At 60.3% G+C, this 14922-nt stretch overlaps 1 protein-coding gene and 1 long non-coding RNA gene across 5 annotated transcripts in view; one reads left to right on the forward strand and one right to left on the reverse strand.

Annotated features, from left to right (window-relative positions):
- Positions 1-14922, reverse strand: part of SEPTIN9 (septin 9) — a 145631-nt gene that overhangs the window by 19522 nt on the left and 111187 nt on the right. The gene's annotated exons all lie outside the window — the stretch shown is intronic.
- Positions 7770-14408, forward strand: LOC145717267 (uncharacterized). The gene is made up of 3 exons (XR_014140364.1): positions 7770-8022; positions 8745-10476; positions 10580-14408. It is a non-coding gene; the product is annotated as an uncharacterized LOC145717267 (long non-coding RNA).

Raw genomic sequence — 14922 nt, forward strand, 5'->3', positions numbered from 1 at the left:
CTGAGCCTGCACCCCTGGAGAACCGTCCAGACGCGGATTCAAGACACGTCACAGGGGAAAACGGAAGAAAGGCAGGGGGCTGGGGGCCAGGCAGGACGCACAGCACACCCCCACCCAGTGCTGGCGAACCAACTACATACCAGGCAACAGGCAGGTCCCCAAGAGAAATGAAAACACACGTCCACCCCAAGACCCGGGCACCCACGTGCACGGCGGCATGATTCACGATAGTGAAAACACAGGCGCATCCCGCATAAACAGAACGCAATGTGGCCATCGCGTGGAGTACTATCCAGCCACGAAAAGGAACGAAACTTTGGCACCTGCCACAGCGCGGAACTTGAAGACATCGCACCGCGTGAGCCAGATGCATGGGACTCCACTTAAGGAGAATGTCCAGAACAGGCGAATTCACGGAGACCAAATGCAGATCGGTGCTGCCCGGGGACACGGGCAGGGAGCTGAGGAGCGTGTGGCTGCTAATGGGTACAGAGTCTCTTCTGAGGTGACAAGAATGTTCTGGAATTAGTGCTGATAACTGCATGAGTTTGCAAATGCATTAAAAACCGCTGAATTGTACACTTTGGAAGAGTGAACTTCACGGTGTGTGAATGCTATCTCAACAAAGCTGTTAACAACAACGTAACGGGTGACCCGTGAGGGCTCCCCAGTAAACGACAGTGGGGACCGGGTCCGCGTCCACGGCCAGCTCCCAGCACTGCTCCAGCTCTGAGGCCCAGGGAGTGGGGGGCCGGCGGGCTCCTCGCCCCGTGACTTCCTACTCGCCCTCTCTGCTGCTTGCACCAGCTGTGCTCATGAGGACTCACCGTTACTCTCAGAAAAAAGGGCCCTCGGTGGCCCAGGCTGGAGCCTGCAAGTCAGAGTGGACTAGGAGCGGGCCCCTTTAATACAGAAGGAGGCCCTAAGCCTCACCCTGAAGGGAGGGGACAGTGGGAATAAGCATGCAGCGATCGGCAACCACAGAGGGTGCGCTCATCCCAGGTCTCTGTGCAGGAGGGACAAGGGAAAATCCACTCAGCATCCCCTCCCAGACGTGGGACCGCCGGTACCAGAACCAGGACCCAGAAACCCCCCCTCCCCCCCAGAGAGAGAGAGAGAGAGAGAGAGAGAGAGAGAGAGACACACACACACACACACACGCACGGCAGGTGCTCAGTCTTCTGCCTGCCGCGGGCCGGGTTGGGTGGAGGAAGTGACGGCAGGAGCCAGCAGCTGCTGGGGGCGGCCCCCAGATTTCCTCAACCATCTCTGGCGGCACCCACCCCAAATCTGTTAGAAGCCCCAGGCTTCTCCGTCCCCCATCCCAAACCCTAAGGATGCTGCTGGAGGAGCCTCCGTGAAAACAAGTCAGAGAGAGGGAATTCACCGAAGCCCCACTTGTATAGGGCGGCACAGACCCCAGAGGAAGAAGGGCCTCCGGTGGCTCAAGGTTTAATTCTAACTTTAGTACTGAGTCTCCCAGTGCCCCGTGGTGTTAATTAGCTCTTTACTCCCCAGCTGTCCTTGGAGAGCCCCGCGGTGAGGAGGCAGCCCAGAGCAGCACACACGGAGGGGCTTCCCTCACCCCCAACCCACCCAGCAAACACTGGGACCCTCCGAGAACCACCCTCCCAGCCCTGACTCAGTCTCCCCTACAGCCCCGTGAACTAGCAGCAGACGGGAGTTTCTGCTCTTGCACCAGAGGCAGAAAGTGAGGTGCAGACAGAAGCCCCTGGCTCATCCTCCCCCGGCCCACGACGGGCCCGGCCCCAGCTGCACCCCAGGAGCCGGCAGCGTGAGGTTCTAGCAGGCCAGGCCTGGGTCTCAGGCCCAGAAGTATTTCTGCACCTTACTGTTGAGTGGTGTCCAAGACGCGCTGCTGGGTGAGTGTATAAGGAAGTGACAAAAACAGAGGTAGCTATTGGCGCCCACGCAAGGTCCCAGGAGCCTCGGGGAGACAGACCAGGCGCTCCGGTTCCACTATGAGCCCTGGAGGAGGCTGGGGAGGCAGCCAAGACCTTTGGAAGGATGGCAAAGGTCAGCTGAGGAACCTGGGCCAGGCGAGCAGGAAGCAGGCATCTGCGGAGCGGTGCTGTGCAGAGGGCGCTCACAGAGGCGGGCGGCCTGAGGAGCAGCACAGGGGGCTGGCCCCACGCCACCGAGCCCCTCCTCTGCCCCCCCTGTCCTGCTTCTCTGGCTGCCCCGATTCTCAGCTGCTCTCCTCTGTGTCTTGGGGGAAATTCCAGGGAGCCCAGGGGGAGCACCCCAACACTCCTGGGCCCTGAAGCCTTTGCTGAGTCCCCACCATAAACGAGCTGCCTTCCTGGGGACACCCGTGGGTCCTAGGGCATCTCATCTTAGGGCTGGTGTGTACCTACCACCTAACTGGATTGGAAGCTCCTGGAAGGCCCGCCTCATGTGTTCCCCTACCCTGCTCGGCCCAGGGCTGCCACGTGGTTAGAACTCATGACAGTAGCAGCCGCAGGCTAGCATACATTTCCGTGTCCAGGCCCACACATTCTCTGTTTTATGTCCATTCATCCTCATGCCGACCACATAAAATGGTAACTGCTATCACGCCTTCTGGACGCCGGACGGTGGCTCAGAGGGGGCGAATCACGTGTGTAAGGCCACAGGGTCATCCAGAGGTGCACAGGGGGCTGGGCAGGTCACTGCCCCCACGTGGGAAACTGCCTCCTTGGAACATCCATCCCCTCACTGAATTTGGGGAGCGGGCAGCCAGGCCATCTCCCAGCGAGTGAGCAGAATGACCGAGCACATGAGGGGGGCGGTCAGGAGCCTCAGGAAACACTGACCCGGTCCTTAGGGGGCCGGCCTACGCCTAGTTAGCAGAGGTGGACACCCAGTTAGCCCCCGTCTCCGCCAAAGACGAGGGTCTTCCGGCCACCTCACTCCATCCTACTCTCCCCTCGTCTGCTACAGCCAAGCCGGGCTCCCCACTGTTCCCCAACTTCCCGCCTCCCACCTGGAGTCACCGCCTCCTTCGCTGGAACAGCAGGCCTCATCCAGGGGGCTGCGTTCTCTTGGATCTGGCCTCCAAGGGTCCTTAGCCCGCTGGGGCCCTAAGCGGGGGGCTAGGAGGGGCTCACACTAAACCTGAGTAGGGGACGCATGGGAAGGGGGTCCCGGCTCCACTGCCACAATTTGGCCTCAGCAGGCAAGTCGCTGAACCCATGGGGCCGAGCGGCCTGCTTCCCAGGCCTGCGCCCTGGCGTCTGCCTACGAGGTGGGGAGAATGGGTTTGTGACATGAGCTGTAACATCCCTGGTGTGCAGGAAGACTGACCGGGAGGCGCCCGCACAGTCCTCGCTGGTCACCGTTCGGCTGCACGGCCCCCTCCCGCAGAGGAGATGGCATGAAGCAGCCCCCGGCCGGCCAGGTGGGCTCCGGGGAGAAGAGGCTGCAGGAGGGCCGGGAGGAGCCGCCTGCATTCAGAGCAAACCAGCCTTGGGGTGGGGTGGCTCCAGGGGTCAGCTTAAAGCTCATTTCTTCTGTACTAAACTCATTCCTATTAAGTGACCTTACTTACTGTCTTGGAAGAAACTTTCTCACCCACCTAAAAACACTTTGGGGATGACTTCACTGTTTTGCCTCAGTTTCCAGGTAGGGAACCAGGCAGCCTCGTTACTTAAACTCCCCAAGATGAAGACTGAGGGCCCCGGGCACCAGGCCCAGAGCAGACTGTGGTCAGCAGGACGGCGCCGGCCACAAGGACCGGCCCCAGCAGACCGACAGCCATGCTCCGGAGCGATGGGCACCAGCCCTGCATCAGCAGAGCGTGTGGTCTGCAAAACGACCACAGCCTCCCTCCACTCCGTGGTCGTTGTCTGCAGGGCTAGGCCAGTGCAGGTGAGTGAGGCCAAGAGGCAGAGAATTCCTGGCAGGACACGAGGCCCCTCCACGGATGTGCCACCTCCCTCCACTGCTCCGCCAAGCTGCCCACCTGTGGCCCTCCAGCCACAACCAGCAGCCATTCCCCTCCGACTCAGTGGGGCCGCTGTCGCTAGCTTTAGTCTTTGGAGCCCACAGTGGACAGCCAGCGATGGGGGGGCGGCATGGATCCTTTCCTTGGTCCCCTACTTCTCCAGAACCGGGGCACGGAGCAGGGCCAGGGTCATCTGGTCCAGTCCCCTGCCCCGGGGAGAATGCATTCAGATCCTGAAGAAAACACTCCAAGAAGAGCCTGCGTTAAAGACAGCAGGACCCACGGCTGCTCTCGTTAAGGCTCTCGAGCTAGTTGTACAGAAACCACAGTGTATTTGGACAGAAGATGAAAAGCTGGAGTCACACACCACGCTGACCAGAGTGCATTCATTCAAACATGAATTGAGCAAGCTCCTGTGAGGTCCGGGACCCGGAGACCGAAATCGATGAAACGCCATCTCTACCAAGTCCACAGTCTAGCGAAAGACAGGACACAAACTTCCCCACCCGATTTGGGGGGCGGGGGTCCTCCACGCAGGAGGGTGAATTCACCATCCTGCTCTGGGCTAGGAAAATCTTATCTGCTGTCGGAGGCCTGGTGACAGGCACCTAGAACTGGGCCTGGGAAGCAGCGGGAGGTCTGTGCATTCCACCAGGGACAGAAGCAAGGGCACTCTTCCGATGACCATCCAGATGACCAGGCATTCGGTGCCTGGCACTCACAGGGCAGGGCCGGGGCTGGCAGGCCTCTGGGGGCACAGCAAGGAGCTCCACAGCAGCACGAGAGAGCCTCCTTCCCCAAGGCCAAGTGGGGGTCAGTGTCGGTGACTCCCCCCAACCCAGAGCTGGGGTTCCAAGTACAGCCTTGGGTGCTCAGGAGCCAACATCTCAGAGGCTGTCCCCTCACCCCCAGCTTCAGGAGAGGGACAAGAAATTTGGGGGTGCTTCTGCCATGATCCAGCTACTGAACCCAAACCAAAACGTTGAAAACTCAATCGAGGTTGGAACAGCCAGGACGAGGGGAGCGAGCTGACAGGTTCGCCCTCACCTTGCAGACCCTCTGCGCGAGGCTGCTGCCCCCAAACCAAGGCCCAGGCCCTCCTCGCAGAAACCAGCTCCCAAGGGCTGAGCAGTAACTCTGCTCTGACGGTGGGAATGGCCCGCCCAGACGGCAAGTGGCAGCTCAGACCCCTGCACAAAGTCAGAATCAGAACTTGGAACCCCTGGGCCTCGCAGGCCTGTTCTTCTGCCCCTCAGGCCTGGAGGCCCGGTGCTTCCCAGAGGTGGTCACAGAGAAAGAGATGAGGGGTGCACCTGGACCCCACTCCCGCACCCACGGCCCAGGGCCGAGCCACAGCGGGCGAGATATTGCCACCCACCCCTCCACCAACCGTGGAACAAGGCTCCCAATGAGCCCGCTGGGAGGTGGGCGGGCTGGAGGGCCTATAATTAGTCGTGGGCCTCCCCTGCCTTCCCGCCTGCTTCTCCAAGATCAGGCTCGCCTACGCAGGTAATTGCACGGCCCACCACCCTCAGGAGCGGTCCTGGGCAGGCCTCGTAAGACTCCACCGAGCTCCTGAGAACAGGCCCCTACCTGTCCAAGGAACCAGGCTGACGCTCAATAAACAAATCAAAGCTTGTCAATGGAAGGCAGAAGTCTGGGAATGGAGTGTCGGCCAAGGGCTGTGATTTGTGCTGGAACCATCTTCCCCAAGAGCCCGGCTGTGGGGAGTAGGGAGCAGGGAGGGCTCCCCCGAGATCACGGGCCCTGAAATAAAGTCATTCTTCCTGTGCACTTGGCCAAGAAGAGTAGGAGGGTGCCCAGAACCCTCGGGTGGTACGGAAAAGCCAGCCCAAGAGTTCATGGCGCAGGGGGCATGGGATAATGGAAGCTCGGCCAGTCAACCAACAGCTTCCTAAGAAAGCACGGAGATCTCTGACAACACAGGAAGCTGGGCACGGCTGGAGGCTGCTGGGGGCGCTCTCTTAAGGATGGGGTCTTCCCCTCTGTGAATGCCCCTAGGGAATGCTTCTGTCCTATCTGAGAATGACAAGGGCAGCTCAGGCAGTGACATAACAGGAAGTGGGGAGGGTCTGTGGCCAGGGAGGTGGGGTGGGGAGGGAGGGAAGTCAGCCCAAAGACTCTGGTCGCCCAAGCGGATACAGGGCTTCTGGGGTGAAAGCCCCTGTGAACCCCGTGCTCCAGGCTTGGGGCAGTGGGCCAGGCACTCAGGGAATGACCCCACGGGCCCCAACCAGGCCTGTCTTTGGCTTGGGTGGGTGGGGCCTTGTGACTGCCTCCTTCCCATCAAGAAGGGTGCCATCTCCTGGGTCCTGGAGCCCAAAGTGCCCCACACAGAGCAGGCCCCTCCCCACACACCGGCGACCTGGCCGTCATCCCTGACGCTGTGCCAGCCACATGGAACAGTCTGGCGGAAATACACACACACACCAGTGGACACAATAGTGTTGCAGGGGCCCCAACACGGAAATGATCGGGGACCGTGGGGATGCCTGGGAGGGGTCAGCCACGGAAGAGGTCTCCTTCCGCAGTCACACCTTAGCCCAAAGGTGACCCAAAGGAGAGAAGCAAGAACCCTACCCTATCAAAGAGGTCTCAAGGAGACACTGGCCCTCCGGCCCCAAATGGTTAAACAAACTCATTCTTCTTCCTATTTCCTGAAAAGGGGCCCCCTGGGTTGCCACGGGGAGCCAGCCAAAGAGAAATGACATTTATGTAAACACCCATGGAGGCAAAGCAACATGAATGAAATGGGAAACCCACATGTAAATTGTAAGGGAATCTAAGGGATTATACGAGAATGGGGGCTTTTTCTCCCTTGTCCCCAAACAGGATTTTCCATGAGGGATCCAAACCAAATTCCTACTGGGGTGCTGTCCCTACAGCCAGAAACCCACTGACTGGACGGCACATTTTTCTCCAGGAAAGGAGTTTCAAACTGCTCTTTGGTGAGGAGAGATGCTCCCCCAAACCTCTGACAAAAGCCCGGCAGATTTCCTGGCAGAGAGGAAACGGAGGGGGACCAGGATGGAGGGATCCTGGGCGGGTGGGGGCATGTGGGATGAAGTTTCAGGAGCAGATGGCATTGGCTCTGAAGCCCCTCAGCCCTCCCAGCGTTGGCGCACGCGTGATGCGCTGGGCCGGCCGTGGGATTTGAGTCTGGGGGTCTTCCCAGAGTCTCAGCTGGAAGGCCCTTTGGATGGCAGGTCCCCATGGAGCTGCTTCCTCGCCCCTGCTCCTTGACACGGAGCAGCGGACCGTCCCACTCCTCCGGCACGGCGCACGCATTCCGGCCCCTGCCCGCTCCGGGAACAAGCCGCACCTCCCCACAGCTCCCCGGAACCCAGAGACGAGCTGCAGCCGACTCCCCAGCGCACGATACCATGTCGGATCCCGCATTTCTAGCGTCTGCTGAACCCCATCTCCGGCCCGGCCGCTGGGCCGCCGGCCCCAACGGCTGACAATCGGTGCGGAACGGTTTTAGGACACACGGCGGCCAATCCGAGTCCCCCCCGCCCCCGCCCGGCCTCCTAGAAGTCAGGGAAGCCCCTTGCGAAAGGGAAACAGGCTCCAAGAAACTCCCCGCCGAGGAGGACCTAACCACTCAGCCTAGCTGGCCAAATATTTACAAAGAGATAGCTGTGGCCGCACAAAGCCCTTTTCTTCTGCTCCACGGCCGAAAATCTGGGCCCCGCGTGGAGACCGAGCTCCCGCCGCCCCTCTCCTGGGGACCCGGGGCTGTCCTGCCGGCAGGGGGGGCCGGGCCCAGGGGGTGGGGGGGCAGGGGGTCGCCCCGGGGAGGCGCCGTTCCCGGCCCCGCCGCCGCGCCCTCGGAGGGCCACCGGGCGGCCGCACCACCTGAGGGCCCCCGCCACCGGTGCGAGGCTGCAAGGAACAAAGGGAGCGGAGGACTCACCCCAGCAGCTGAGTCGGGCTGAGCCGGCCGCCGGCAGAGAGCGCGGCCCGCCCACCAGGTCACATGGCTCCGAGCCGAGCAGAGGATCAAAGGGGCTTTGTGGCCGCGGAACAAGGAGCCTCCCAGAGCGCGGGCAGAGGTAGGAGGGACCGCCTGAGAACGGAGGCTCGGGGGCAGGGCGAGGGGAGTGGAGGGGAGGCCGCGGAGGAGACCAGGGGCGCCCGGCTGAAGGCCTGAAACCAACCGGGGTGTGCAGGGTGCATCCCAGGCATGAGAAACGCCAAGCTCCCCAGCCGGCTTCAGAGTCACCCCCAAAAGGAAAGCGCCCCGGGCCCCGGGAAAGAGCTCCGGGAAGGAGAGAGGGAAGGAGGCTCTCACCCGGACGCCCGGTCCAACTGCCCTGGCCAGAAGTCAGTGCGCCAGCAAAGCCTCCAGTCCCCTCCCCCCAGACTGTCCTCCTGCCTGGGTGAGGCGGGACGGGAGTGCAGGCTGGTGCCGGGAATCTGGCGCTGCCCGGGGGCGCCCTCTCTCCCTGCCGCCCCGCCCAGCACTCCCCCCTCTGCCAGGTGAGCCCCAAATGGGCCCTGACCCCGGCCAGCTCAGATGACACGCCCAGCCCAGCGGGCAGGCCGCCCCCCGGGTCGGCAGACCTCCCCAGGAAAGCCGTGAAGAACCAAAGCCGGGGTTGTCCCGGAGTCCGGGCGTCGGGGGCCGGAGCACAGCCAGCCCTGTGTGCCGTCCACTGCCTAAGGCTACTGTGGCGGAAACACCCCCAAGGGAGAAGCAGCAGAAGGGGGACCGGGGTGAGGGCTAGGGAGGTGGGGGTGGTGCCAGCTCACCCTGAGCTCCTTCTTCTTCCAGGAGCCTAAGGACTCCGATTCGGGCGGCAGCTCCTACAGCCCTCAGGGCCCCGGGCGATGAGTCACCCTCCCTGCAGACCCCGGTGAAGCGCTGGGACCCTGAGGGGGATGGGCTAGGTGGTCCCCAGAGGGAGGAGCTTGGGAACCACGCTGTTTGGGGCTGGGCCTGGGCGCTGGGATCTGCCAGACCCATCCTGTGCCACGACCTCTGACCCTGATGAGTCACTCCCAGGCACAGGCGTGGCCAAGGCAGCCCCAGGCCTACTCCCGACTAGGAGAGAGCTCCCGCTGGTTTTGGGAATTTGCAGAGGCCGGGAGCGAGGAAGTTCAAGTGCAAAGGAGCCCTGAGTGACACCTGAGCAGGCCGTCCTAGGGCCATCCATCCTCCCACTCCCTGGAGGAGTAGCTCTGGCCCAGGCCCTGCTCCGAGGCATGCTCTCCTTCCCCATGCCCACCCCTCCCCCCACATGGCTGGTGGGTGAGGCCCCAAGCACCCACCCCACTGGCCACACTGGCAGACTGACCACGTCCAGTTGGTCCACCTTCCAGTTCCTCAGAAGCCAGCTCTCCCTAGTAGCAGCCACTGGCGGGGCCAACCTGGCCATTCCGCACTCCAGAGGCCAATTTCCTCCCCGCGGCCTCCCAAGTCTCCCAGTTTGCCATAATGGTCAGGGGGCTGCCCTCCTGCTCCCTTCCCCACCCTGCACAGAGTGTAGAGGCGCTGCCGTGGGTCTCTGGGCCCCCGGGCCAAACACAGGGAGCGTCAGGGGAGGGACTGGGCGTCCAGAGTCCTTGTTCCCATCCCAGTGGGAGGGAGGACAGTGAGGGCCTCAGAGACACACACTAGAATCAAGGCCCCCCTCATTCAAATCAGCCTTGGCTCATTACCCAACCCTGTGGGACCTGGCCTTCCCCACCTGTGAAATGGACATGATCAGCTCTAGTCGCAAGAACTAAGACAAGACATGACGGACATGACGTCCAGAAGGAGGAAGACTGGCCACTCAAAATCGACGCTTCTCTTTCCTCCAAGAAGGTGGTTTCCTAGGACAGGGAATCGGGAGGGCCAAGCCCCTCCAGCCACCCCCTGCCCAACCTGCTGGGCCCTTGTCGCTGGGCCCTGAAGGACAGCTCCAACAACCATCACCAAACGACACCAGGAGGGACTCCTGCCATGCCGGGTGTCAAGGCTGACACGGAACCTTGGACATGCCATCTCCACTCTACACCTGTCCTGTGGACAGGGCCCTTCCTTCCCAGCGCTCCCCTTGGAACCTCCTTCCCTGCCTCTCACCTAGCCTTGTCCCCCAGGGCCCACCACCCCTTCCTGGGCACCACGTGGGCAACCGCCAGCTCCCCGAGGCCACTCCCTGCGCTACCTTCCTCCTCCCCCTACACCCCTGCAGGCCGCTGGCCCTGGAGGTGGCCTGGGTGCTTTCCACACATTCCCTGCTCACCGCCCTCCAGATGGGGGTCTCCAAGGGCACAGGAGAGGGAATCCCTGCGCCTGACAAGACCCCCAGCCCGGGGGGCGCTTTTCCAACGCAGAAGCCCTTCCCCCACCCTGGGGCCTGCTCAAAGTTCTCGACCGCTCAGCACACACAGCGTCTAGAGGAACAGCCTGAAGCCCTCACAGCCGCCACCGAATCCCCCAGCAGAAACAGAAGGCCCAAGGCACCAGAAGCACACCACATTTTCAAGTTTCCAGTGGCCACATTTATAAGAAGAAACAGGTGACATTTAATATATTTTACTTAATACAGCCAAAATATTATCAACTCAACATGTCATCCGTATAAAAACTTGGGTTTTTTTATTTTTAATTTTTTTTAAAAGAATCTATTTTAGGGAGAAAGAGAGAGAGAGACAGAGCATAAGCAGGGGGAGCAGCAGAGGGAGAGGGAGAAGCGGACTTCCCGCCGAGCAGGGAGCCCAACACGGGGGCTCGATCCCAGGGCCCCGGGATCACGACCTGAGCCGAAGGCAGACACTTCATCGACGGCGCCCTGAAACTCTTTAGATATTTTACGTTCTTTTTTCTTTCTGTACTAAGTCTTTGAAATTCAGTGTGCATCGTACATTCACGGCACCTCCCGATTTGGACTAGGCACGTTTCTTTTTTTCTCCTTTTTTTTTTTAAAGATTTTTATTGATTTATTTGACAGAGAGAGAGAACACAAACAGGGGAGTAGAAGAGGAAGAAGCAGGCCTCCCGCAGAGCAGGGAGCCCGATGCGAGGCTCGATCCCAGGACCCTGGGATCATGACCTGAGCCGAAGGCAGACGCTTAACGACTGAGCCACCCAGGCGCCCCCTCTTTTTTTCTCCTTTTTAAGGTTTTATTTATTTAAGTAATTTCTGCACCCCCTGTGGGGCTCGAACTCACGACCCCGAAATCAAGGGTCGCACGCTCTTCCAAGGGAGCCCGCCGGGCACCGCTGGTCGCAGCACGTTTTAAGCGGTCGCTGGCTGCCGTGGCTGCCATGCTGGGCACAGCTGTCCAGGTGTTCCCGACTGCACCCTGGGGGTACACCAGGTCCTTGGCGAGCTGTTTATTCAGACCACAATGTTTCAGCGCTATGCTTCGTTCTCAGCGGTGGATGCACAGCCACAGGTGGGGTGCTACAGGATACAGCTCCATGGAACCCACAGGAGCATCTCCTATATGGCTGAGGCCACTGATCCCTACATCACAGCGTCCCCCTTCTGGGATGTGCTGGGGACATTTCTCCCAGATTCTACTATCAGAAAGAGCAGAACTTCTCCAGAGAAGTTACTTTGCTAGATTTGTGCTAAGCATCAGTGAGACCACCACCCGTTTCTGGGGTTCTCTATCCTATCTGGTTCACAGGTGCTCAGGCCGGGGCGAACTCCTGACTCGAAGGCAGCCAGCCACAGGCTGACCAGCGACCCGACCTCATGCCGGGCTCAAACAGGTGATGAGCTGGGCCGCTGGAGTTCCGCCCCCCTCACCCCCAGCAGCCCAGAGCAAGGAGCCTTTTCTGATCGAGGGTCCAGAAGCTTGAGGTCACGTAGAAGCTTGAGGGCTGGGAAGTTGTCTGGGGCCATTTGCAAAGGGAGAGAGGGCAGAGTAGGGGGGAAGCGCAGGCAGAGACCCCAAGAAAGGAGCAAGGGAGAAGAGAGCATGGGCTGGCTGAGCTCTTGCAAACCCTGCCCTTTCTGAGCCCAGGCATTCCACGCGTCGACTTCCTTGCGCCTTACGTCCTTCCAATAACCAGCTCGTCCTGCCTCTGTTTACTGACTTCAAAGTCACACACAGCCACACTGATTAGAAAAGAGTCTATAAAGACAGAAAGCAGACTGGGGGTTGCCAAGACCGGGGTGGGAGGGGGGGTGAGAACTGACCGCTTAATAGACATGGGGTTTCCTTTTGAGGGGATGGGAATGTTCTGGAACTAGATCATGGTAATGTTGCCCAACCCTGTGAATGTGCTAAGTGCTATTAACGGTAAATTTCATGTTCTGGGTATTTGATACCATAAAAAATATATTTATAAGAAAAAGAGTCTAATGCATCCTTTTTTCTCTTGAGCTGGTTTGTCGTGTTGTTTCCTACCTGGAGACCACAAGGGCCCCAAGACAAAGCGTGCTGGGGGAGATGGAGCAACACCCCCTGCCTGGAGCCTGGGAAGGTCCCCTGATACGGCAGGAGGAACTCGAGATGCAGAGACCATCCTGCGGTGTCCGGGGGTCCCTATCTCGTCACAGGTGTCCTGTGGGAAAGTTGAAGACTACAGAGAAGGTGACCACATGACGATGGGGGCAGGGACTGGGGTGCCGTGGCCATAAGCCAAGGACCGCCGGCAGCCACCAGAAGCTGGAGGAGGCACAAGGACAGATTCTCCCTTGGGGCCTCCGGGAGGAACCAGCCCTGCCCACACCTTGCCATACCCCAGTGACCCTGACCCCAGACCCAGGGCTTCTAGAACTGTAGGAAAGTAGGCTTTTCTGTTGCGTGAGGCTACGGTAATTTGTGGTACTCTGCCACAGCGGCCCCAGGACCCTTACACAGCCCTGCAATCCTGACCTGACCCAGAGTAAGGTAGGAGCTTCCTCCTACAAATGTGGAAAGAAACACTCAGAGCTAGAAAGAAACTTGCTCCAGGCCAAGGCAGCCCAGAAGCAGGAACAGGATCCCTCCCAGCCCTTTGGAGGGGGGTCTAGGTCGGATTTTCCAAGGCTGTCACTTTTGGGAAACTCTGGCCCCTTCGCTGGACACGAGGCTGCCGTGTAGGGGAGGGGAGAGGGTGCTATGGTGTCCCTGCCTGACAAGGCCATTTCCACCTGCTTGTGAGCAGCACCCACTGCCCTTCCTGGGGGACCCCCACCAGAATGGTCATCAGGGAGGTGGCAGCCCTGGTCAGCTGTCCTCCAGCAGGGTCCTACTCTGAAAGCTGCAGGGGGGCAGCTGGGGCAGGCTCCCACCTCCAAATGGGCCAGTTGGGAGAAAAGCACAGTCTGGTGGTGTCACCCACCCCGCCATGCGGGGACGCCCACGTGATGCCCAGGACCCATCCTCTGGCCCACAGCAGCAGCAGAAGGGAAAGGAAGTGGTCACATGGCATCCTCCCTCCCCTCCCCCTCTCACACACATTCAGGCACGCACGCCCCAGTGCCCAGGCCCCCCACTTTCTCCTACCAAGCCCGAAGCCTGGTTGTAAACACGACACTCAGCCCTCCCACGACCTCTTTTCCAACCCACCCTGGGCAAACTCCCATGGGATGCAGCAGATACTTGCCATCAAAGGCCAAGAAAAAACACCCTTCCCTTTGCTCTGCAGGCGGGTCGCTGGGCTGGCCTGCACACAGGGCAGAGGAAGGCTGGCGGGTCAGCAGTGTGGGGCACCGCTAATGTGGGCAGCCAGCAGGTGCAGCCACACCCCCCCCGGGGGGGGGAGCCCGCACATGGCCCTGCTGTCCCTACGGGGACTCCCAACGGCCCCAGAGTGAGGGTTCAGGCAAGCCTGGGGGGCGGGGACCTGCAAAGTCTCTTGCCACAGAGCAATGCTTAACGGGCTGGTGGTTCAGTCATATCTGGTTGACATCTTTCTTCGGGTTCCTTTGCAACTTGACCGAGGACAACAGTCAGGCTGCTCCTAATCTCAAAAACAAGCCCCCTCCTTGGGCCCAGCGACGTCCTCCAACCGTTGATGTTCTCTCCACCTCTTAACAGTTGGTCTGCACTGTGGTTCTATCTTCCCACCACGTGCTCGCGTCTTAACCTCTGCTGTCTGGCGTCTGCCCATCTCACTATTAAAACCGCTCTCCTGAGAAAACGCTCAGCGCCAACATCCAGCTCCACCAGGCTGGCCTGGGCCACCATGTGACACAGATGAACCGCCCCTCCTTCTGGAAAGGCGCTGCTCGGGGCACTATCCTCTCCTTGTCCCACAGCACACGGGGGTCTCCTCTCTGTCCCCAGAGTCACCCCAGAGACAGCCTGCCCAGCTCAGCCACCTCTCAAAGCACACTGTCTTCTCCAGGGCTTGCAGTCTCCCAAACCCCTAAAATCCCCACCCCTGTTAAAAGCCACCGCCTCCAGGGAGCCCTCCAGACGCCCTCCCTCAAACATGACCACCCTTCTGTGTTTCCGGAGTCACACCCTGATCTGGAGCACTTGCCAGAGGGACTTACTCACCCCCTCCTGGTCTCCTAGGCAGCAGATACGGGTTTGTGGAGCACCGAGGCAGGAAGGCCCCATTTCCTCCTTTCTAAGAAGTGTGGGCCTCCCACCTCCACTGTCAGGTTGCCTCTTCCCCTCCAGGGCACCTTAATACACATTTCTTTCTCCTGTTCAAGAGCTATCATGTCAACAGGGTGTCTTAGAAATTATGTGATGATATCTTAACTTTAGAAAATCGTGCTCCTCCTCGGCAGCCAGCTCTGTTCTCCCGCGGGCGTGATGGCCACTCAGGAGGATCAGAGAGGCCCCGGGCACACTTCCAACCACACCCACCCCACCCACCCCACCCTCCCTCGGGAACCCGCGAGCCCCGGGGCTGCGAGCTCCCCGCTGACACCCAGCCACAGAACAACCCCCGAACCCTGCGCGGATTTCAAAGACTGTTTCATAAACACCGAGGTGTCTCCTGCGTGCTCTCTCCGGGGTGTCAGGAGGGAGGACCGCCAGGTGGGGGCGCTCCAGGTTGGCTTTAGGTG

This window comes from Leptonychotes weddellii, chromosome 15 (assembly GCF_054177405.1).
Source record: "Leptonychotes weddellii isolate Sample4059 chromosome 15, ASM5417740v2, whole genome shotgun sequence".
Lineage (NCBI taxonomy): Eukaryota > Metazoa > Chordata > Mammalia > Carnivora > Phocidae > Leptonychotes > Leptonychotes weddellii.